This window comes from Gavialis gangeticus, unplaced genomic scaffold (assembly GCF_001723915.1).
Source record: "Gavialis gangeticus isolate Ggan-Ray unplaced genomic scaffold, GavGan_comp1, whole genome shotgun sequence".
NCBI lineage: Eukaryota > Metazoa > Chordata > Crocodylia > Gavialidae > Gavialis > Gavialis gangeticus.
In genome coordinates, this window is record NW_017729027.1 from 39,091,915 (window position 1) to 39,116,299 (window position 24,385).

Consider the following 24,385-nt stretch of genomic DNA (forward strand, 5'->3'; position numbering starts at 1 on the left):
GCCAGAAGCTGCTGCCCAACATGCAGGGTCCCGTGGCTGATTCTTGCTGACAGCTGCGGGACTGGGAGGGACAATTTCCCACCTCTGCACACCCAGTCTCCAGTGTGTGCCCCCCCCTCCAGTCCCACAGCTGCCAACAAGAGGTAGCTACAGAACCCTGCATGTTGGGCGGCAGCTCCCCGCAGTGTTGGCAGCGTCTCTGCCACTGCTGCAGGTGTCTGGAGGTGCTGATCTGGCCTGGTGCCACCTGTTCCACCTCGGGCAGGATGCAGCTGGCTCTTGCCAGGTGTGGGAAGGTGGCATCAGGCCAGATTGGCACCTGCAGCCACCTGCATCAGCGATATAAGAGCTGGGAGCCACCGGCAAATTAGTGCAGGGTGCAGCGGCTGCCTCTTGCAGGCAGCTGCGGGACTGGGGAGGGCACACTATCCCACCCCCACCCCTGCTACACTGAGTGGACAGTGGATTTGAAACGATAGATGAAGGCATCTACTAGGCATATCTCCACTAACTGTGTTCCAAGTCCAACAATACTGCTTAAAGCAGGTCCTTCCCACTCATTTTTAATTGTTTGTGGTGACTTCCCAAAATGAGGCATGTATCTACCTTAGCCCAGGGTCTCAGGCTGTCCATCTTCAGCAGACTAATTGGTGTGAGTTTTAGGGCTGTTCTAAGGTGACCACATTGCTTAATTTCTGGCTATTTGTACATACATTCACTGAGAGCAAAAGGTAAAATATATTTCATAGTAATGCTTCTGTGTGCCTGGGCACAGAAGTGGTGTTGATATGCTCATTGTTGCGGTGTTCCCTTCAAACAACAATAAAAATTATCAAAGCTAATATGTATTGTTCTTGTTCCATTTATCAAGGGAGACTCCCATCTAGACTATCCTAATATTTATTATTCTAACCTATATTAACACAGAGAACATGAATTCTCTGAGTTCCTCCCCAGAAGAGCCATGGTTTCACAGCAAGAAACCTGATCTGGCATTCAGCATGTGACTTCCATTATCTGCAGGGGGTGTGAAAGGAAGCAGGTTCAAACCCCATAATTCTACATCTGCAGAAAAGCAATTTAATTTTTTTCAGATCCACTTATCAATCCCTGTTCTGATGTCAGTCTTGACACACACCTTGCTACTTTAACAATCTTTTTTTGTCACTTAGAAACAAAATAGTGATATGTTTTCTATAATGTTCTGCTCTTTGCAATATTCTCACTCAGTAGGGTAGCTCCCTATTGATTATTTTTTTCTTGAAAGAACCTTGTCACAGCCCAGTGCTGTGGATCATTGTCCCTTGAAGGATTAGAGTGTAAAGTCTATGACACCTATGCAATGCTTCCTGAAGTAATACAGCACTTGAAATTAAAATTACACTTGGCATTGTAGCATATCTATGCAGTGCATATAGGCCCTTAAAAAGTGTGTATGTAACTGTGATGCTGTTGTTTTCAGATTACATTTGCTTGAAAAATATGGACAAGATTCTTAGCCTGAACCTTGGTAGGGAAAACAGCTCTAAAAACAGCATATTTAGCCTGGTGGGAATTCCCCATTTTCCCCAATAAAAATTCCCACTAAAATTCACTGAAGAAATACAACAGGAAATGTAGGCCACCATCTTTTTAACCATATCTGGGGAAAAGTGAGATCTAACTGCAAATATTTCATTTCATTACACAGCCAGTTGGGAATACGTATGAGTTTAGATTTAAATCTATGAATGAGCTCAGGTTAAGGGGGACGCTGTGTCTAAATTATGAACTTTGACACACTCATGTGCTCTTTTCTTCATTGCTCTGGTATACTCTGTACAGCACCTTTTTCCACAACAGCAAATAATATAGATAAGGTTAAGCATAATCCTTAATATAAGCAATTCTAGTGGAATTTGTCAGGATTTATGGGAACATTATGTGCCAGAGAAACCTGATAAAAAGGGTAAACTGAGACAGTAGTTTCAGCAATAAAGTACTAGTCAGCATGGGTGTGCAAAGTGGGCGCTATTTGATTCGGATTTGTCCCAAATCAGGGACAGTGATTTAATTAGTTGATTCGGATCACTGTCCCTGGTTTGATTCAGCCAGATCCGAATCTGAAGATTCGATGCTCATGCAGAGGATCAGTGATTTGGACATAGACACAGCTTTAAATGTTTTTTTTACATACCTTGTGGTACCAGCATGGCTTGAACGGAGGGTTCTGATTCAATTTGGAGAGATTAAAGGGTTTTCTGATTCGATACAGATTTGGAGATTCGGCCATCCGAATGTCCACTGAATTGAATCAGGGACCAAAGCTTTGCACAACCCTAGTAGTCAGTGCCCTATTCTGTGACTGATCTCTAGGCAAGGTAATATGCTGGCTAGCACATTAAACTGTTTTCAGGCTGATCATATGTTCACAAAAGCCTCAGACTTCACTGGACTTTCTGCACCTAGGAAGACTACAGGTTCAGGAAAGACATCTGAAAGTTGCAATGACATTTGTTAAAGCTTAGGTCAGAAGGGAGTTTTTTCCTTTGGGTCAGATGGCAAGGCCATGGGTTCTATTTTATTTTGTTTTGTTTTTGTTTTTGGCTTCCTTTTACAATTCTACTTTAGCCCTTTTCCTACCATTATCTGGCCATATTTTGGTTTAACAATTTCCCTTCTGTAGGTTTGTCTACCCTGATCTTTACCTGTGGTGTCTTGTAGGGTTTTTCCTCCTGGGATGCTTCCTCCTGTGATGTGAGAAGGGTCCTAGTGGTCAATTTTATGGATCCTTTTGGACAAAATGCTTCCTTGAAAATACAGAGTTAATAGACTTGATGGTATGGGGGCAGGAGGGAAGGGGAGGGGAGCTTCTCTGTATCCAGTGTTCCTAAATTAGTTTGAGTGGATTTTTTTGATTTTTTTTTTTACAGTTAATAGCCCCTTGAACAGATCTCTGTCATAATACTCATACACTCTTCCCTGATCCTGTGCTTGAAGCTGGAGCAGATAAGTACACATGTCTAGAGAGAAACATTTATCTGTAAATGGTCTTGTACTGCATTCAGTCCACTGCTGCTTGTACACAGCTGGATCCTACTGCAGGTTACCGTGACAATTACTGTTCTGAGGATAGGGATTGCTATGCTTTAGGGAAAAATAATATAAGTGAATAAAGCTGTGAAAGCTTGAAAAATCCATTCATTGTCTTTCAATTTATGTATCATGGGAGTTGTGGTAATCCAGCCAGCATCTCAGTGCAACCTACAAATGAGAAATCAAAGAGAGCATAACCATGGAACAAATCACCTTTTAGTATTCACAGATACCAGTCTGCACACAGAAAATGGTGGTTCTAGAACCTCAGATAAAGAGATATACGGTACTTGACACAAAATAAACACATCCAACCTGCTTTTGTTTTTTGGGCATTTCTTAAATTTTCCACTACCCACAGTAGTTCCTCAGCAAATCTATAATTCTGTGCTTCAGTACAAATGGACAAAAGTTTGATGTTAAACAATGGAGCCCCTGATTATAATTGATTATAAGAATTGTATTTTCAAGAACTGTAATACATTAGAAACATCTTTATATTTACTCCTGTTCCTTTCATATTTCCTTCTCCTGCCTGAACTTTTAATATAAATGTATTTTTTGTTAATTCATGTTTCCTAATTGCACTAAGAACTGCTATTTTGAATGGAAAGGTTAAGATTTGAAAACGCTGATATAAACTGTAATTTTTACTGGTTGTGTTGTGTTCTTTTTTAATGATTTAATTGTTGACAAATCAAGGCCCAGAAACTGCACATAAATTTTAATGTGATATATACAGTAGGAGGAATGTTTGGCTGCTCATTATTTTTCATGTGTTAGAGGTAAGAGTGTGGTTTATTTTGTTAATTCAAGTGATTCAAGAAATTAAAATATAACAAGCCTATATATAAGATATAAGCCTGGGTACCTTAAGGTAGGAATAAGAATTCTTAAGGGATTTTTTAAAGCTGTATTTATAAGTATGAAGGCAAGGTAGATATGCACCTTTATAGACTAAGAAATATATATAGACAGAACACAAGCTTCTTTGAGCATCATCAGAGGCTGTGAAAGGATGTGTGGAAAGTAGAGTATAAAGTGATAGAAATTAGAATACAAAGGAGAAATGGGGAGAGAAAGATATGGGGAGGGGCAGGGAAGGGAGAGGGGCAGTGCTAGGAGAGAAAAGCAAACAAGCAGTAAACCCATAGGAACAATTATAACCTCAACTGAAATATATTTTATTAAAATGAGCATTTTGGATGAAATTCAATAGCCCCAGTGAATTAAATTGCAAAACTCCCATTGATACATTAGGAAAAAAATTTCATTTACTGATTTGAATATGGATGTTTTGATTTCGTGCACTACAGGCATAGCTACACATGCACTAAATTTAAAATGCATTTGCTTAATGTTCATTAAGGTGATTTAGGCTCACATCTACACATACATGTGTTAATGTGCATTAATGTCATGTGCGCAGGCTATAATGGGACTAAAGTTAGTCCCAAGTCAGTTTATACACAGCGTTAATGCACCTTAATGTATCTACATGTGTCTTAATATGCTTTAGCTATTTGCACCTAAATTTGATACCTACTTTTTAAATTTAGGCATGAATAGCCTAAAATAGCCACTTTTAAAGCACATTAAGGGTGCACTTGTGCAGATGCACTTCCTTAATGTGCCTTAAATCAGGCTAAAGTGCTTTAAATTGGTACATGTAGATGCGCCCTACATGTACAAAATCATACTGATTATTTGGTAATGATTTCACTTAAGGAATTTGATGTCCACTTTGAAGTAAGTCATAAGATAATTAAGTTCTGATTTTAAATTGTGAGAAACATGCAGACTGAAACATCCAAGGGAAAACAACGGAATCAATTTAGATCTTGAGTGAAATACAAGTATAACTTCCAGGAGGTTTGTCGATGAAGTTTTATAACAGCTTTATGATGTGCTCTGTTAAGGCAATCCTGGACTTTAGGTTTACATATATATAGACATGTACCATATCCCCTCATTTATTTGCATGACCCCAGCTGCTACCGCTACTGAAGTCTCAACTGTGTGGCATGGCTCATGAACGCTGTGATGGTGGGGCAGATGGAGCATCCCTCAGGAGCGTGAGGAGGCAACCTGCATGCTTGGCAGTAGACCCGAAAGTGGACTGGAAGTACTTCTGGTTCACCTCTGGGTCTGCTGCCGAGCGCACTAGGGACCCCCCAGCACTCCTGTGGGATGCTCCATGTGTCCCGCCATCACAGCATTCATGAGCTGCCTGGTACCTTGAGGTATTTTGAAAAAACATTTAAAGATGTGTCTATGTCCAAATCATTGAATCTCTCTGAACCTCTCTGAATCAACTTTCCAATTTATGAGAAATAGTATTATTACTATTACTAACAATAACATTTTTATTATGATAAAGAGTTAATAGAGGAAGCCATTTGCAGTGCAAAGCAATGACAATGCCTGGAAATTCTTATGATACATATTTTGATGCACCATCTTGTAATAAGTTTGCACAAACGATTCTTGTAAAAATTGTTGTAGGTATCAGAAAAGTGTTAAGTTTTCCAGGGGGATTAAGATGAGGAAAAGGTAGATATCCAACATGAAAATATTTATGTATAAAATGCTGAAATAACAAATTTTTATATTTAATTATTATTTAAAATAAAAACTAACATTTAATGCAAAGATTTATTTTTAATTTCAGGTGCAGTACCCTGCACTTGTCAATATTAAATCCCATCCTGTTCTCATCCCCCACCCCTGTAACCTGTCCAGATCTAGTTGTAGCCTGTCCCACCCTTCTATCGTGCAAAAACCTCTCCCCACATCTTAATGTCAGCTGTGAATTTAAACAAGGTGCTTTTCACCCCCTTGTCCAAGTCACTGATAAAGATATTGAACAGTATGGGCCCAAGGACTGAGCCCTGGGGGACTCCATTGCCCACATCCCTCCAGGTCCAAAATGACCCATCCACCACCACTCTCTGGGTGTGGCTCTCTAGCCAATTTGCAACCCATCTGACTATGTATGCCACAGTCACCTAGTTTATTAATGAGAATGGGGTGAGAGACAGTGTCAAAGGCCTTCCTAAAGTCCAGAAGGACTATGTTCACCGCGACACCTGCATCCAAAGATTTAGTGACCTGATAGTAAAACCAACTAGGTTGGTCTTACAGGACCTTCCCCTAATGAACCCATGTTGGTTGCATCTGAGCATAATCTCCCCTGCTGGTCCCTCCCAGGTATGTTCCTAGCTAATTTTCTCAAAGAGCTTCCCCAGGACCAAGGTAAGACTAATGGGACTGTAGTTACTTGGGTCCTCCTTCCTCCCTTTTTTGAAAATGGGGACAACATTGGCCTCTTCCCAGTCTTTTGGCACCTGGCCAGAGCACCATGAGTGCTCATAAAGCCATGCAAAGAGCCACACAATGACCTCTGCTAATTCCCTCAGCACCCTGGGGTGGAGATCATTTGGATCTGCTGATTTAAACACGTCCAGCCCCACCAGAAATTTCCTAACTAGGTCCTCCTGGACCCTAGGCCTGGCGGTACCACTTCTGAGTCCATCTGGAATCCCAGTGGGTGAGATGTCCCAGTCCTTGCTCAGAAAAACGGAGGCAAAGAATTTGTTAAAGAGGTCAGTTTTTTCATCTGGTACAACCACCAGATTGCCAAGTGTTTCCTGCATTGCCCCATGTTACCCGGTTCCTTCTTTTTACTCCCTATGTATTTAAAAAAGTACTTCTTGTTATCTTTAATCTTGGTTGCTAATCCAAGTTCCATCTCCACCTTAGCCTTCCTAACAGCCCCCCTACAGTCTCAAACAATGGAGGTATCCTCCTTGGTGATAGACATCTCTTCAACCAGGTGTACGCCTCCTTTTTAGCTTTCAGACATTTTTGAATGCCTTTGGTGAGCCACAGGGGCTTTTGAGCACTCTTGCCCCCTCTGATTTGTGTAGGGACTGTCACCCTTTGGGCTTGGAGGATCGTCTCCTTAAGGAACAACCACTTGTCTTGGACTCCCAACTCCCCTACCATCTGGGACCTCAGTGCCTCTCCCGCTAATCTCCTTAACTCATTGAAATTGGCCCTCCTGAAGTCAAGGGTTACTGCTTTGCTGCAGGCCTTTACCACCCTCTGCTGCATAGTGAATTCCAGTAGGCGATGATCACTATTGCCCAGGTGGATGACAACCCACAGTCCCCTCACCAGGTCATCACCTGTGGCCAGCACCGGGTCCAACAAGGCATTTCCCCTGGTGGGACTATGCACCTCCTGGGTTAGGTGGAGGTCCTGTATCTTGGCTAGGAACCTGGCTGACTGCTCTTCCCAGTTGATGTCCAGGTAGTATAGGTCACCCATGATGATCACATCTCTTGATAGATCACCCATGATGACCACATCCCAACTGCCTCTGTGAGCTGACCCAAGAATTCCTGGTCCAGCTCTTCCCCCTGGTTGGGTGGTCTCTAGTAGACACCAACTGTTAATTCCCTTTCCCCCTGACCCCCTTGTATTCTTACCCAGTGCACTTCAGTCTGCTCCTCCTCTGACCCTGTCTTGTTTGTTGTGGACGTCTATTGCTGTTTGACATAGAGTACCACACCCTTGCCTTTCCTCCCCATTCTATCCCGCCTGTACAGTCTGTAGCCCCTAATGTTTACTGCCCAATCATGAGTTGAATACCACCAGATTTCAGTGAGCACTACTATATCTGCATTTGTGTTAGCTAGCAGGAGGGCAAGTTCATCCTCCTTGTTCCCCATACTGCGAGCATTAGTGTAGAAATATTTAAGGCCTCCTGTGGTTGCTTGCACCAGCCCCTTGATCCTAGACTATCCAGATGCCTGTCACTTACCTGGATACTTCTTTTGCTCATCACCTGTCTTGGCTGGAAAGTGTCCTCATGTCCCCCTGTGGCCCCATCCCCCAGCAAAGCTAGTTTAAAGTATGCCATACGAAATCAGCAAACCTGGAAGAGAAGACACGCTTGCCTTTAGGGAGAGACAAAGCCCATCCCACCCGAGCATGCCTCCTGCATGAAAATGTGGGTTGTTGTCAAGGAAGCCTGCATCAGAGTGGTCAACTGGCGGCTTCAGAGTTGGTGTTACCAGGCAGGCTTTGGGTTCTTTAGTTAAAGTGCTCCCACCACCATTTTTCAGCATGGGAACACTGATACACATGACTCTCCAGGAGATTTAATAAGAACAACTCTTGGAGCCGTTGTAATTAAAATACCATCTCCCATTCTCAGAGCACATCTATAAATGCCCTTAGTGCCCAGGGGATGAATATGTGAGAATTGCTGAATTACTTCTTTTAATATTTTTAAGTAAATATTCAAAACTATTGAGCTCTGCACATTGCCAGTCTACATGACAACAGAGTATTATTAGTTGCAGTCTTGTCCTTTGCCACAGCTCCTACTATCTACTATTCACTTGTTGTGTCTTGTCTTTAATTAAACTTAAGTCCTACAGTGTGATATGTGCAGTGGATCCCTGAACACCCATGGAGTTACACTGATTTCCATGTGAATCTGTCCAGGCACAGGGGTCTACCTGCAGGGAGGCAGCTGCAGGATGATGAGCCTATGTGTTTGCACAGCGTCTAGCACAATAGGACCCTGATTTACCTTGGGGTTGAGGATCCTACACAGCAAAAATAATACAAAATACTAAAAATGTAATGTAGAAAGTGTTAGTTTATTTCCCCTCCATGTGCACCAGCACAGGAATTTTTATGGCTGTAACATAGTTAGACAAACCAAAGAGTAGTTCCAACACTTTAAGCATGGGCGACAGGTGCCTCCAGAGCCTGAGTGGGCATCATCATAAAATGACCTGGGGGGGCGGGGAGGGGTGTCCCCCGGTGGTCAGTCTCTAAGCGTGCCAGCATTTCTGCATGCAGCATGGTGGAGCCAATCTTAGAGGGGGCACAAATGCTCGCCCTGCCCTCCTACCAGCCGGAGTGCTCACTGTTGGGGGGGCACCAGTGCTCTCAAGGGGGGCATGTGCCCCTCCCAGACCCCCATATTCATCGTCTATAATCTTAAGAATGCAAGAGTGTCCAGGATTGTTTTTGTTTACCTGTTTAGAGCAGTGGTCAGCATCTTTTTTGGGCCCCTGGTTTGGAAGAACTGAATTCAGTCCAGGCCAGTGTTCTGACCTGGTTGCCATGCCTTTTCCTTGCCACTGTTTATCCCCAGCCCCATCTGCTGGAGTGGGTGTAGCTCCCAGCCACCTGGCTCCAGCATGGAAGATGCTCCCTGACACCAACATGCTTCCAGACCCCCCCACTACTGACACTGCTGAAGCCTCCTAAGTCCCCAGGCTGGATCTAGTGACTCTGTGGGCTTATGTTGTTTGACCCCTGGCCTAGAGGAATAGCCAGGCCTTGCTAGACATGACTTTAGAGGAACATCTTTTACTATGAACATGATCTTTGAAGTAGCACTGTATTTGGGAGAGAGCTGCATTGTTTGTGGCCCTACACTTGGGCACAGAGCTATTAGCCTTCATCTGTTATCATGAAACCGTAACCATTGTTGTTCTCATGGGGTAACTTTTTACCCCACAATTCAACATCGTTGGTCTTATGGGGTAACTTGTTACCCCATCTGCATGAACAAAATGGAACCAGTGACAACAGTATAAATGTACCAAAGACTATTTATTAAACATACAGATTGTTTGAAAGAGTATTTATGATTATTTGAACCCAAAATATTATTTAACTAGAACTATGAACAAAATTTAAACTTTTTTTTGAGTTTCAAAACCCGAATGAACAATTTGCTAAGTCCGCAGTTCACACTGTTTTCAAACTAGCAATTACTTCCAAAAACGTTTCCTAACTGTTTTAACTAAATATTGCATTCCTCACAAATCCACACCCTGCCATTCCTTTCTCTAAAGGTGTCATTGTCTGCAAAGTTTTCTGGGGGTGGTGGCAGTGGTTCTGCTCTACATCCTGCTGTAGCTCTCTTCAGTCTTCCACAGCAGTCCCGGGCTGGTCCTCTTCCTTCCCCAGTGGAAATGTTGGCATCACTGGTGCTTGTAGCACCAACCCTTCCTCATCTGAGCTGGATGAAGTAGGCAGCTTCCAGGGGCAGAGAGCAGTCTCCCAGCCCCAGCTCTGATCACTGGGACCTCCTTGCATGGGGATAGTTCCCTGCCTATCCTGGAACTGGCTGCCCCACACCAGGACAGTTTCTGGCAAGCCCTGGGCTGTGCAGGGAAGTCCACATATGAAGTCCAGAGCTGCCTGGAAACTCTCCCATTTTGAGGCATGTTCCAGCCAGCTCTGGGCTGCATGTGCAGACTTCCCCATGAAGCCAAGGGCTGGCCAGAAATGTTCTGGTCTGGGCCAGGTCTCAGCTCTGCAGTTTTTTCCCAGCCTTGTGCCCTGATTGGACAATCAAGGCATGGGGCTTGGAAAGAGCTTGGGGGAGGGGAGGGAGGGTGGCAGCTAGCAGTGTGTCCTTAGGGATTCCCTGCCCAGCTTGGGACTCTCTGCTAGCTGCTCCATTGGTAGCAGCAGCTCTCCTGCCCTGTACACATCAGGACCCCTCCCAATGTGTATGGGGCCAGGAGACAGCTGTCTCCTGGCCCCATGCTTCCTGCCAGCCCCTGGGATAGCATGGGGCAGTAGGCCCACTTTGAATTAATTGCACATGTAGATGTACCCCATACCCACAGGACACAGCAAAAGAAGCAACAGGCCTAAACTACAACAAGAAATACTTAAGATAGATGTTAGATGAAGCTTTACTTGTAAGGAATAAATTATTTTGGAATGTATTATTTTTGGAAGTTTTGGAATATCCCTCAGTGAAGGCATTTAAGAGCAGTTTAGACAAACACCTCTCAAGATTGGTTTAGGTATAGTTCAGCCTTCCTTGCTGTATGGGGAAGGACCAGTCAACTTCCCAAAATCCTTTGCATTCCTATTTTCTATTTACACACTTGAAGTGCCACCAGCAGCCCAGGTACTCTGCATCTGATGTACAACAGAAGAAAATAAGACTTTCTGTAACATGGTAGGTTAGTTAATGGTAGGGCTCAGTGCATTTTAGCATATACTTTAATGCATAACAGGCACCCCCTTTTTCATTACTGACCTTTCCACTTCCACTGTATCTGACTGTGCGAACAGAGAGTTTGAAATTGTACCTGTCTCATGGAGCATATTAAACTGAAATGGGGACTGAAGCAGGAGTGATTGGATAGGTGAGATGAGTATGAGGGGGGTAATGGTTTATTTCTTTAATACAAGACGTTTTTCTTTCAAGTTGAATCTGAGTTTTAAAACTTTAAAATATAATTTCTGCCTGAAAATGGGTTTGTGAAAGATAAATAAAAACACCTCTAAGAAATGAACCCCTGCTCCCATCCCAATGATTTCTCCTGCTCAAGCTGCCACTTCTGCTTTAAGTTCTGTGCTGTGAAGTACAGTACAGAACTGCGGTAATTTCAGGTGCTCTTCTCTCAGTCACAGCCAGCGTAAATGAAACTGTCAGCAATGAGAATAGAGATACTTGCTAGAAATTAAATAAGGAAGTCTATGCTAAAATGCATTGATCCCCACTGTTCCATGGTTTATAACGTTCATGCATTTTCTTTTCTACACCACAGCATCAAACTCATTTAAAAAACACATGTAGGGTTGTTGATATACAAATTCTTAAGGGCTTACTGCTTTATGAGTTCTCAGTATTTAATATGCAGTGACCTTAAACTGAGCCCCTTTCCCTGTAGCTTTAGTAGCTTTATTTCTTTTCAGTTGTGAAGTTTCTGCAAGAAATATGTGCCTTTATTGCTCCCTAGGTAAATTCATGTCTGGCTGGTGTGAATTTTACTCACTCTTATCCCATCCTTATTTTGTATGTTAACTGTTCTCACTTCATGAAGGTGCAATTCACATCCCAGCCTGGGCTAAAAGCTATTCTGAGATGAGGTAACACTAAAAATTCCCAGACCTGCTTACCTCCTCCATAAGTTTATTTTTTCCTAACTTTCTCTGTCATATACTTTTCATTTTTGTTATCCCTGTGTTCCCTATTTTCTTCTTCTTGTTACCTTTTCCAGCAGGTACCCCCTGTTCTTCCTGCTGATAATCGTTTTTGGTCTCACATGCTACTACTAAGAAAATGTTGACAACTGCATAACAAAAACAGATGTCTAGCAAAGGATCCTAATTTTGGCTGATTACAGATGTTAAAAAAACAAATAAACTGTGTTTTACTGGAAGAAGCATCATATTAGTTCTACCCAGCTCCGCATCATCTGTATAAACTGGGTGCTTCAGCAGTGCTTTTTGGAGTTTTATCTAACAGCTGATTCAGTCAGCTGATTCAATCAGCTGTTAGATAAAAACACCAAAAAAGACCCACTGAAGCACCTGATCTATACAGACATTTTGGAGTGCCAAGTCTAACTAATATGACACTGCTTCTGGGCATGCGCAGGGCTCAGTGCAGCAGGGGAACATGGGTTTTAAAGTAAAGTGCCATTTTTTGGTTCTTTTATGTCTGTAAGCAGCCTGTTTTACAGAAAGGTGGAATATTTGAAGGTTTTAGCTCAAAAAACTTATTTGAATTACTGAATTTTCTTCATAAGGCCTATGCACAACCATAGGATTCAGGGACTTCCCATAGTTTGTATTTTCCCAGTAGCCTTTTCTCCCTCTTACTAGTGTATTTCCATTGTGGTACATATCTCCCATCTGAAGCTAGGACCTCATTGTGCTAGGGGCAGTCCTTACATGCAGTATCAGATAAACTTTTCCCAAAGTGATTATGATCTAAAATAGTCAAGAGAGCCAAATGGTGGCAGAGTATTGCTGTCTCCATATTACAGAAAATAAAATAAATTATACGGAGACTAAAGGCCAGACTGTAAAAATGACTTTGATCATAGAATCATAGAATCATATAAAATCATCTAGTCCAATCTCTTGCTCAGAGCAGGACCACCCCCAGCTAGATCATTCAAGCCAGGGATTTGTCAAGCTGGCCCGTAAAAATCTCCAAGGATGGAGATTCTGCCACCTCTCTGGGTAACCTGTTCCAGGGCTTAACCACTCTTCTAGAAAGAAAGTTTTTCCTAATATCAGACCTAAACCTCCCTTCCTGCAACTTGAGACCATTGCTCCTTCTTCCATCATCTGTCACCACTGAGAATAGTCTAGCTCCATCCTCAGTGTAAGCACCCCTCAGGTAGTTAAAGGCTTCTATCAAATCCCTCCTCAATCTTCTCTTCTGACGACCAGATAAACCCAGTTCCCTTAGCCTCTCCTCATAAGTCATGTGCCCCAGCCTGTGAGCTGTTTTCACTGCCCTCCACTGGACTCTCTCCAACTTGTCCACATCCTTTCTACAGTGGGGGTTCCAAAACTGAACACAGTGCTCCAGATGTGGAATCACCACTGCAGAATAGAGCAGAATAATTACTTCCCTTGATCTGCTGGCAATGCTCCTATTAATGTTAGTCTTCTTGGCAACAAGGGCACACTGCTGACTCATATCTATCTTATTGTCCATTGTACCCCAACATCCTTTTCTACAGAGCTGCCTCTCAGTCAGTCAGTCCCCAGGCTGTATTGTTACATGCTATTGTTCTGAGTGCAGGACTTTGCAGTTGTCCTTGTTGAACATCATGAGATTTCTTTCACTCTGAATCCTAGCCCTTCCCTGCAGCGTATCAATGCAAACTTGCTGAGGGTGCATTCTATGCCATCTTCCAGATTGTTAATGAAGATATTGAACAAAACCAGCCCCAGGACTGACCCCTGGGGCACTTCACTTGATACTGGCTGCCAGCTAGACATTGAGGCATTGATTACTATCCATTGAGCCTGACAATCTAGCCAGCTTTCTATCCACCTTACAGTCCATTCATCCAACCCATAATTTCTCAGCTTCCTAAGGAATGTGGGTGCCTTAAGTCCAAGTGAGTGATAAACAAAATGCCTCCAGCTTACTGTTTAGGTGACTAAAAGACCATTGGTGCCTAAGATTTTGATGAAAGCTTCCTTAACTGCCTAAAGTTCTATATCTGTGCAGGGATTCCCACTTTTTTGTTGAAGCTGGGCTACTAGGCAGCCAAGAAAACAAACGTCAGAAACCAGAAGGACAGCTTAATGTTACAGCTTAGCAAGATGAGCACTCCCTGAAGGGGGAGGAGCCTTGGGTACCTTGCTCCTAGTGCTATTTATTCTTCTTAGCCTATGGCTTGTGCATTTGCACAAGCGTCTAAAATGCAAAAGAAGTCCCAGGATCTGGAACCGGAATGCAGGCTGCCCCTCATCCCTACCAAGATTGAAATGGTACTTAATAAAGGCTTATACAATCTTAGGCTATATAAGACATAGTATTTTAAGTAGAAGTAGGGAATATATTATGGGTGTCAATAGGTACGTCTACATACTCATGAATGTGCTTTTGCTATTGCACATTAAATTTAGTACCTCTAATGTGAGGGACTAAATAAATGTGCATTAGGCTGCCCTAATGCAAGTAGGGAAAATGAACCCTTTTTAAAATGATGCTTACTGCGCAGTAGGCTATTTTTACTGCGCAATAGTGTATTAGCACAGTTTTTGATGGGATGCTTTAATGCACAGTAAAATACGCTACTGCACATTAAAGCGAATGTGTAGATATAACCAGTGAAATCTCAATTCAAATATTAGACTGGCTTCACCCTGTACAGGAAAGATGAACTCAGAATGGGACAGGTGCGAAAAAGGGCTGTTGGGATGTTCAGGATGATAGTCTATTATGTGAGAGGAGGCTGAAGGATCTTGTCTTGTTCAGCTGAGCGAGGTGAAGGAAGAAGCTATACTGCTTTCTATAAATACATGAGGAGGATAAATATCAAGAAGGAAAAAGAGCTATTTAATCTGAAGTACACAAGAACAAATGGGTATAAAATTGGCATGAATAAATGTAGGTTTGAAATTAGTGAGATTCTAATGATCAGAGGAGGAGGTTCTGAAATAGCTTCCTGGTAAAAATCTCTCTTTATAGTGCTGAAGTAAGGGATGGGTTTATAGGATGTGGTTGCATATGAAGGGAGGGACTACACTCACTGATTCAGTTCTATGTTCCAGTCCCATGTTCATATTTGGCAGTTTGAACTATAAACATATCTTCTAATCTCTAGATCCTTACTGTTTGTTTTCATATGAACTGATGCTCCTTCCAGAAACCTCGTAGATCTCGTTACAGTTTCTAACTGAAGCAATTCAGTTTATACCAATCAGTCTTGAATTTTAGCTGAATTTCATAAACAATTTTATTGAACAAACTAAGGTAGATTTTTGTTACCTTAGAGAACTAAAATATGTCTCAGAAAAAGTGGTGGGAGAAATATGAATGTCAGGGAAGGAATAAGAGGAACTGACCTAGGCAGAGGAAATTGAAAAGGTGGGTAAATAGTGTGAGAGAGGAGAATTAAAGGGAAAGAGGCATTTGGAAGTCAGGCAAGACTAACGAAGAGGGGATAACTAAAATGGAGAGAGGACAATGGGCCATAGACACACACTTTTACACTGGTGTAAGCTGTCTTCCAAATAATTGTGATGGGCTAGCTGGTAGTGATTTAGCTCAGGGGTTTTCAAAGGGCAAAAGATGACTGGAAGACTTGAGATTCTCTTTACTCACCAATCAGGCCCCAGAGACTCACCCTCTGTGTCCCCTGATTGGCCCCTTGGGTTACCTGGAGGGGAATAAAAGGGGCAGCACGGCTGACTCAGGAGAAACCAGTGAGGGACGGCAAGGAAGGAGTTTCAAAGAGCTGGCAAGAGCTGGGCCAGCAGGGCGGGAACAGTTGCCCCAGAAGCACCTGAAGGAGCAGGACCTGCAGGCAGCAGTTGGACCCTCAGCAGTGTGGCGTGCAGCCGGCAGGAGAGGCTCCCCACTGGGCTCCAGGATCCCTACGAGAGGCTGTGGCCAGCAGGAGAAGCACCCCAGCTCCAGTAAGGATCGAAGCAGTGACCTGAGAGGTTCCAAGCTCTGCTTCCAGCTCCTCCAATCAGAGGCCAGGCAGCTTGACTTGAGGCCGGGGCTCTGGGAAAGTCAAGACCCCTTGCATCTTGAAACCATACCAGCACCGGTGGTTGTATTGTAGAGTTTCTGCCTACCATGTGGGAGATCTGAGTTCAGCTGGGGTGAGTGAAGTAACAGGCAGAAATCCTTGTTGCAGTGGAAAGGGGTCATTGTGTTTTCCCTCTTTCCCCCCTCCAGGTACCTAGGCCCTATATTCCTTATTATTTGACATTTTGTATTTTGTGCCTTTTATATTTCACCAACCAGTATTGTTTGTTCTGCTATTTGTGTTTTATATTTTGTTAACCCTGTCTTTGTCAATGATTGTAGGTGTCTAACCTTTGTTGAATCCTGCCCCCTTGGGGTGTTGTAATGTCCCTATACCTCCTGGTTTATGCCTGTTATGTTCCCAGTACTGTTCTCTCACTAAAAGGTATATGATTAAGGCCCCATTGGTGGTCTGGCTCTGCTTTATAGGGGGAGGAGAGTCCCTACACCTTCCACAGCACTTGTGCACCTGAGCTGATCCCTTCAATTGGAGAGGGGGTACCTCTTGGAGTACTGCCCGGGGTTACATAATGAAAACATGGAGTAGACACATGATTTATAGTTCCATACTGGTGTAATTTACCAGGATCCTGTGTAGAAGTTAACCCAGAAATAAACTGCAGTAAAACTACACTAATGAAATTTCTATTCGATTGGTCTGCTTCTGTCCTGGGTTAGCCATTTTCTCATTGCAAAAGTTTATTATTGTCTTCCCAAGCACATACTCTGAGGTAATAAAACTCACTGCAGCAGCTACACTGGGAAAACTTGTTTTCTGTCTGCTCTAGAAACTGGTGTAACTTATGGTGTCATACAAACTTGGTATAATTTACATTGCTAATCAAATGTTCATACCCAGCATTGGGGAGACTACGTAGACATTACATAGACAATATTCCTACATTGCAGAATATCACCAGTTATCTCTGTTCAGATTTACATACCTGAAAATATCACCCTCTCCCAACATGGCAAAAGCTCCATATATAGATGTAACATATTAGTAAAAATGCTAGTAAAGTTTATATTCATTGGATAGATAGTTAAGTATACCAGAAAAAGAACAACTTTTGCTGATATAAGCTGTGATTTGTTTGAGGGGTTTGCTGGTCTAGCTTTACCATACTAGCAATGCTGGCCAGTCCTTTCTAAAATAGACTAATCCAGAGTAGTAGAAAGAATATACGGGTGAAAAGAAAGGACAAAAACACCAATGATAAATTAGGTAGGACAGACAGCTTAAGACAGAAGTATCTCCCTCCCTTCACACACTCACATCCACAAAAAAATGTCACTGAGAGAGTTACATATAACTTGACAGCTATGCTCTCCCCTCAGACCATCTAACTGGCTTTCATAATGATTACTCCAGTCCCAGGACACAATGACCAGATTCTCTGCTAAATCTCTATGACAGCAAGAAAATTTACAGTCAGATAGATTTCCCACTAGATTAGGCATCCCTAATCTTTAATGACTTGGCACAAGATTTCAGGAACATTATTCCAATGGAAATAGCAATGCCTATAATGTTTTGAACAAATCAAAATTAACCATATTATATATTTTTTCAGTATAAGTGTCAGTTCACAGTCAAGCCTGGTATGTATTTATTTTAGAGAATATATTTAAGATGTTTGTTACTTTATCATGTGATAAAATATGATATATATCCAGTGTTACAAATGATGCTGGTGGCAACTGATGTAGTTAAGGTTGAAAAAAAAGTTCTGTAGTAACCAAAAGCATTGAAACAACTCGTGAGGATGGCAGAATGGGGTCCTGATTAAATATAAAAATACTTCTTCCTGCATTTTATTTATGATGAATATTGCAATATGCTGCACCACTGAGATTTTCAAAAATACCTAAGCAAATTCTCATTGACTTTCAGTTGGACTTGGGTTTCTAAATCACAGGATACTTTTCATAATTACACCAAAACAAATCTATTTTCTTTCTATAGGGAAACACTTTATTATAGAACAGAGAAGGCAAAAGTAGGACTCTTTTTTTCTTATAGTAATCAGTGTGTTTTTTGCAGTTTCTATAAGCACATTTTAGCACTATAATTACTGTTTCTTTAGATCCTAATAGGAAGTCTGAAACATTTTCCATTGCCATTATTGGAGCTGGATTGCTTCACTGGTTCCCAGTTGCTACAAGGTACAAGTTAACTTTAAAAGAGTAGCACATGGAAACTCTTGAAAGAAAGTGTGCAGAGTGGAAATGGAGTGAACTTGTTTTTTTTCTTTTAACTAGAAAATCCTTGATAGATGAAAGCATTGAGAGAAGGTGGGGCATGCTTTTCATTTTTTGTGAACCCCCCAGCAGAAATTTTCCAAGAGTTCCATGAGATGGAATTTTCTATGTTTATGAACTGGACCAGTTTTATTGTTTGATGAAAAATGTGTAATGTTACCTTTGCTATGCTAGAAATATATTGTCAATGAATGTTCACTGCATCATATTCTTTATTCATATACAGTGATAATATCATTCCTCTTTGTATCACACTTGGCTTGTTATAAAAGCATTCATCATCAACCACTGGCTTCTATACATGATGATGCAAACCCCCCTCTGCCCCCCCGCCAGCCCCTATTTATTGTCACTCCATCCATTTTAACAACCACTTACTGCCCATATTATAAGTGATCCATGCTGGGTAAATTTACTGCTTACTGTCACAATTATCAAATGATGTTCTAAGACTGAATTAGTTAAGAGACAATTATTGGCAAAATAATTTGTTGAAGAAATACATGTAAAAATAAACACCAATAAAAAATGATGTTTATTACAATTGTAAGATAGGTATGTTGGGTTTTTTCTCAATGCCTGGGAATTTAGGATACTACCAGAGCCTGAGTGCAGCTTGTCTGTGGTTTTTGTTGGGTCCATGTATAAGTTTTTATCAACATTAGACTGTGCTCCAGAGGAGAGGAAAAAACATGGTTCTTAATTTAGCAAATAAAATCTTGAGAAACATACAGGAAAGATTTTAGATATCTTTCACTAGGATAGAGATTGTGCATGTTGTATTAGCAGTTACACATGAAACTGAATTAAAAAGGGGAATCTAAAGATTTAGAATATCAGTCACCATAATAGCTATATAGTGATTTCATTCTATTATGCATAACTGACATACTGAGAGGCAACATGATCCAGTAGACAGAAGTTCTCTAGGACTAGAGTGTTGCTGATTTTCTTCTTGGTTCAGCAACTGATTTTCGATGTAACCTTGTACAAGATTCTTTTCTTCTCTGCCATATTTATTTCACTTGTGAGCTGCTTGAGACAAAAACTAGCTTATATTATATCTTTATACAACACCGAGCACAATGGGCTCTGATCATAGCTAGGATCTTCCGATATTAATGTAATCCACAAAACAGCAATAACGAATTGTAATCATCACTATACTCCACAAATGCATATGAATTCAAGATACATGATTTTAGCTACAAAGTTGCCAGATTTCATATGTACTTAGTGATTTTTGTTGTGATTATTGGCTGGTTATATTGCTCATCTACATCAATGAAAATCTGACAGCTTTTTCTTTTAGAGTATATTGGGATTTTGTGCAACTTTTGTTTGGTAAATCTTTATAATTTGCTGATCACTCAAGAGACATAGAATGAAGGCTGCCTTTTGTTGAAATGGTGATGTGTGTTCCCAATACTCCCAAGCTAAGGGTCACAAAAACTAGCAGAAAACAAGATCACACACTATTCTTTTGTACTTCTAAATCAACATACAACATATCTGTTTCAACAATTAGCTTAATTTCTACAGATCGTTTCTCCCATCCCCTTCTCCCTAGATTGTCTACAATGCAAATGTGACCTATGGAATCTCTCTGTATTAATTAGAATGGATTAAAACAAATCCCATTTTCTAGCCCTGTCAATGAATATAAATGACCATTAAGTATGGAACCAGCTGACTAATGGAAATGTTAGACCATTAGAGGGAATGGAATTTTTAAAAAAGACAAGTGACTTGTTCTGAGTTTCATATCTTGCCGAAAAGCACTTTAAAGAACAGCATAATAGAGCAACAACAGGCCACTTTTGCTGCCACCTTCCATACCACTGCAACATAGATCAACAGAAATACTTGGCTTGACTATTGATATATAGCTTCTGATGAAGTAGGGCATAGCCTATGAAAGTTCATGCTTCTTTGAACTGGTTAGTCTGTAATGGCATTTATACATGTGCTCCAGGGTGGGAGGGAGGTGCTTTAATTGTATTAGCAGCTAGACTGGCTTTTGGGAGTCATTCTAATTAAAACACCGGTAGCATCTCATGTATCTAGTGTCCTGTGCTTCAAAATGGTCGTGGGGGCACTTTAATTAAAGCTTTAGTTAAAGCACCCGTACCACCACTGTGAAATCTGGGGATGCTGATACATGTGACGGTAAGGCTGCTGGAGCATTCTAATTAGAACTCTCCAGCAGACTCAAAGTAATCAGGTCTGTTACAATGCATTCTAATTAGAAGGCATTGGAACAGGCGTCCCACATGTGTACAGACTAATATGGCTAATGACCTTTCTCTCTTGATATACATATGTGAGAGAGGGCCATTGCAGAAATCCTCTTTGTGGGTCCCATGGCTTTGGCATCTGCTTTTCTGTTATGTTAATTAGGGCCAGGCTGATGATTTTGTAAGTGTGATGTAAAGATAATACAAAATAATACAAAACAGCTTCATTCTGATTAACAGCACAAGGCTGCATATTATTTCTGTGTTGCTGTTTCTGTCCTTCCCATAAAGTTCTATAATAGGAGTTTCATATTCCTTGCTTTTTGTAAGAGGGTACTACAAGATCTGTCTAAATTTACTTATATGTTAACAAAGGACATTAAAATACAATGTGTGGCTGTGGACAGATAAGTTTTAACAGCTTCAAAAGAGGAGGAGGAATTGGCACTCAGAAGTGCACATCCCCTGTACTCAGTGCCATCCCTAGGGGTGTGCGGGGCCCGGGGCATATCAGCCTGTGTGGGGCCGGGGGAGGGGCCGGTGGTGACTGCCTGCAGAAGCCAGTGGCAGCAGTAGTGGCATGGGCGGGGGGGGAAGAAGGTGGTGACCACCCACAGAAGCCGGCAGTGGTGGTGGGGCCACAGTGGGGCCTGTATGGCACTGTCCACATGGCATCCCAAAGCATGGAGCCTGGGGCAGTCACTCTGATTCACCCCCTGCCTCCTCCCTGCTAGCCCTTCCTGCACTTTTGTTGTTTACCTCTGCATGCTTCCATATCTCTATATATATTAGCTTAATCACTGTAAATTTGACTGTGGATGAAACAGGGTTAAAGTTTCACTGTTTTTGCTATATTTCTATCTTATCTCAAGGCACGTAGGCCCTATGGGTAGGCTCATTTTCAACTTTTGTATAAACCAACGAAAATAACAACACTAATAATGACTAATATTAACATAATGCATTAAAACCATGAATCCCTGAAACATACAATTCTAAATGGTGTATGGGAAGGGTGTGTCTTCTTCTGTGCCTAATTGTGTGGTTTATGTGGTAAGGAGGACAAATCATGAGTAAAAACATTGATTAAACATTTATTTATTATTCTAAGGATGTGTCTACATGAGATGCGTTAATTCAAATTAGCCTAGTTTACCATGCAGTATGGACTTGTGTCTACATGTGCACTTCCTTACTGCACAATAAAAATGGCTAATGGAGACTAAATTTCATACCTATATCAGCAGGTATCAAATATAGTCACAATTAGTTCATGCACAGTCACACACGTATAAACATGATGTGCCGGGGATGCTCAGACACTTGGGGGCCAGCCTAGCCCAGCCCCAATGTTCCTGGCTGGCCCCAAGTCCTTCTCCAGGACTGGGCTGCTCTTTGGCAGCCCCTAGCTGCAGGGTATAAAATCTTATCCCATTTTGTGCCTTGGAGCACACAGCACAGATGCCTGTTGGAGTCTGTGTACTCCCAAGGACCAGTGCAGGCCTTGTGTGTCCCCACACATCATTGGAGGAGGGGCCTTGGGCCTTCAATACCCAGCCCCATCCTTTTCTCTGGCTGCTGCATCCACTAGAAGCTTACGGAGCCCAAGCCAACAGCTGCCTCAACCTTGGTTCAGCCCCACACCCTGCCATGAAGTATGGCCAGCAATGTCACCGCCAGCCAACAGCAGCGCCAGCACTTCCTGGTGGGAGGCGGCCTAGCTAGGCACTGGCCCACTGCACACTGCAGGCCATCAACTTCAGGTGCAGCTAGTTCCCAATGCTGATGGGGAGGCCTGCACTGAGCCTTTAGCCTTGCCAGCCCCGGACATGTGATAAGTCCCACAATGGGGGGAGGTCCCTCACAGTCCCCACCCCTGCCCCTGCTCCCTGCCTGCCTGGCCACACTCCCCTGGTTGTGTGTTCTCCCCTTCACAGAACACAGAGAAGAGGGACACAATTCAGAACTTTACTGAGCAGCCTTGCAGCTGGGCGGGCGCAAGCCTCCCACATGGCAAGGAAGGAGTCAATGCTGGTAGTGATGTACTCATCAGTAGTGGGGGACATGGATGTGTAGCACTGCTGCAGGTAGCCCTCCAGGTATCAGTGGAACCAGGAGTGCTGGTGTGCTTAGGGTACCAGGAGGATCATCAGCAGCAGGGCTTAGTGACTCGGGCATCCCTCAGCTAACACAAACAGCTCATTGCATATTACCTGGAGCACCTGCAGCAGGGACATGCTCAGGCTGCAGTGGTGGTTTGGGGGGAGCTGGCCCTGGGATGCCTCTCCAGAGAGGCCTGAAGTAGGTAGGGCAGGGGCACAGCCAACACCTCAAACCAGTTATCTGGGAGCCCTGCACACCCCAAGCCCTGACACTGTGGATGGGGTGGCAGCAGAGTGGTTGGCCTGCAGGGGGTGAGGGGGGCAGTGAGGTCTGGATCTGTGGCAGCAGGTGCTGCCAGCAGCCTGGCCTGTCCCACCCTGGAAAGCGAGTCAGGGAGGCAGGCTGCCTGCAGCCAGAACCCAGTGGGCTACTGGCTCCAAGGGAGCAAGCAGGGATGCGGGGCTTGGGTAACAGCTGCCTGGGCCCCTGCCCGCCTGGATGGCCTACTGTGGTACCTGGGAACCTGTGCATGGCCAACCCCCAGTCTGAGGTCTGGCAGAGCAGAGCCCCTGGTGCAGAGCATCTTATCTCTGAAATGTTGAAATCTTTCACAAAAGGCTTCTGTCCCTTGCCTCTGCAGGGCCAACATCTGGATCTGGGGGAAAGGATACCAGTTCCAGCAGGGATGCAGGCCCTGGGTCACTGCCACCCACTGGCAAAGCCCTCTAGATATGCTGGATGCACCACTGGCACACCGTGGACTGGACTCTCCTGCTCCAGTGGCTGTTGGCAGTGGTGGAGGAGTGGGAGGCCTGGTAGAAGGCCTGGTAGGCAGAGTATGTCACCTGGAACTGGGTGCAGTGGGACCACTGGGCCCAAATGGATGCCTTGGAGTGGGAGCACCTTAAACTGCTCTGACAGCAGGGGGAGATAAAGCACCAGGCCCTGAACACCCTCTTGGCTTGGTGGCCATGTCCATACTCTGCACTGCTCAGCCCCTTCCCATGGCCCCATAGGGCTCCTGCCGCCCAACCACTACTTCACAGCTGGCCCCCACCTGGGCCTGGGAGGAGGTCCTTGGGTGCCTCCTGCCCACCAGACCCCCTGGCCCTGCCACCATCTGCCTGGTCCCAGCCTTAGTGCTCTCCCTTCATCGTGTGCCTGAAGACCGAGCCATGCACGAGACTGCCAGATGCTGGGATCACCACAGCCCCCAGACCTATGGGGGAATGTGCCAAGGCTGAGATGCTTGGCATTTGACCCTGGGCTCTGCCCCCTAGGACCCCTTTCAACAGCCCCCCACTCTGGGCTCAAAAACCATAAATAGTGTACATAGATTTCCAATTGTAAGCAGGTTTTTTTTATTGTGGATGGGTGAGGAGGGTGGTGAAGAGGCTCTTTTGGTTGAGGGGGGAGAGGGAGGAGGTTCTGTTTGGTGAGGGGGGAGCAATGGGGGTGGGTGTTGTTAGGGAAATAAAGTTTTTTTGTTTGAACAATGTACATGTCCTGAGAGTGATGCTGGGGGTGGGAAGGGGGTAAGGGGCATCTGGGAAGGTGGGCTGGAGTGGGGAGTGCAGGAGGAAGGGGATATAATATCAGGCTTCAAATCCAAAAAGGGGTTGTAAGAAGGATGGTAATT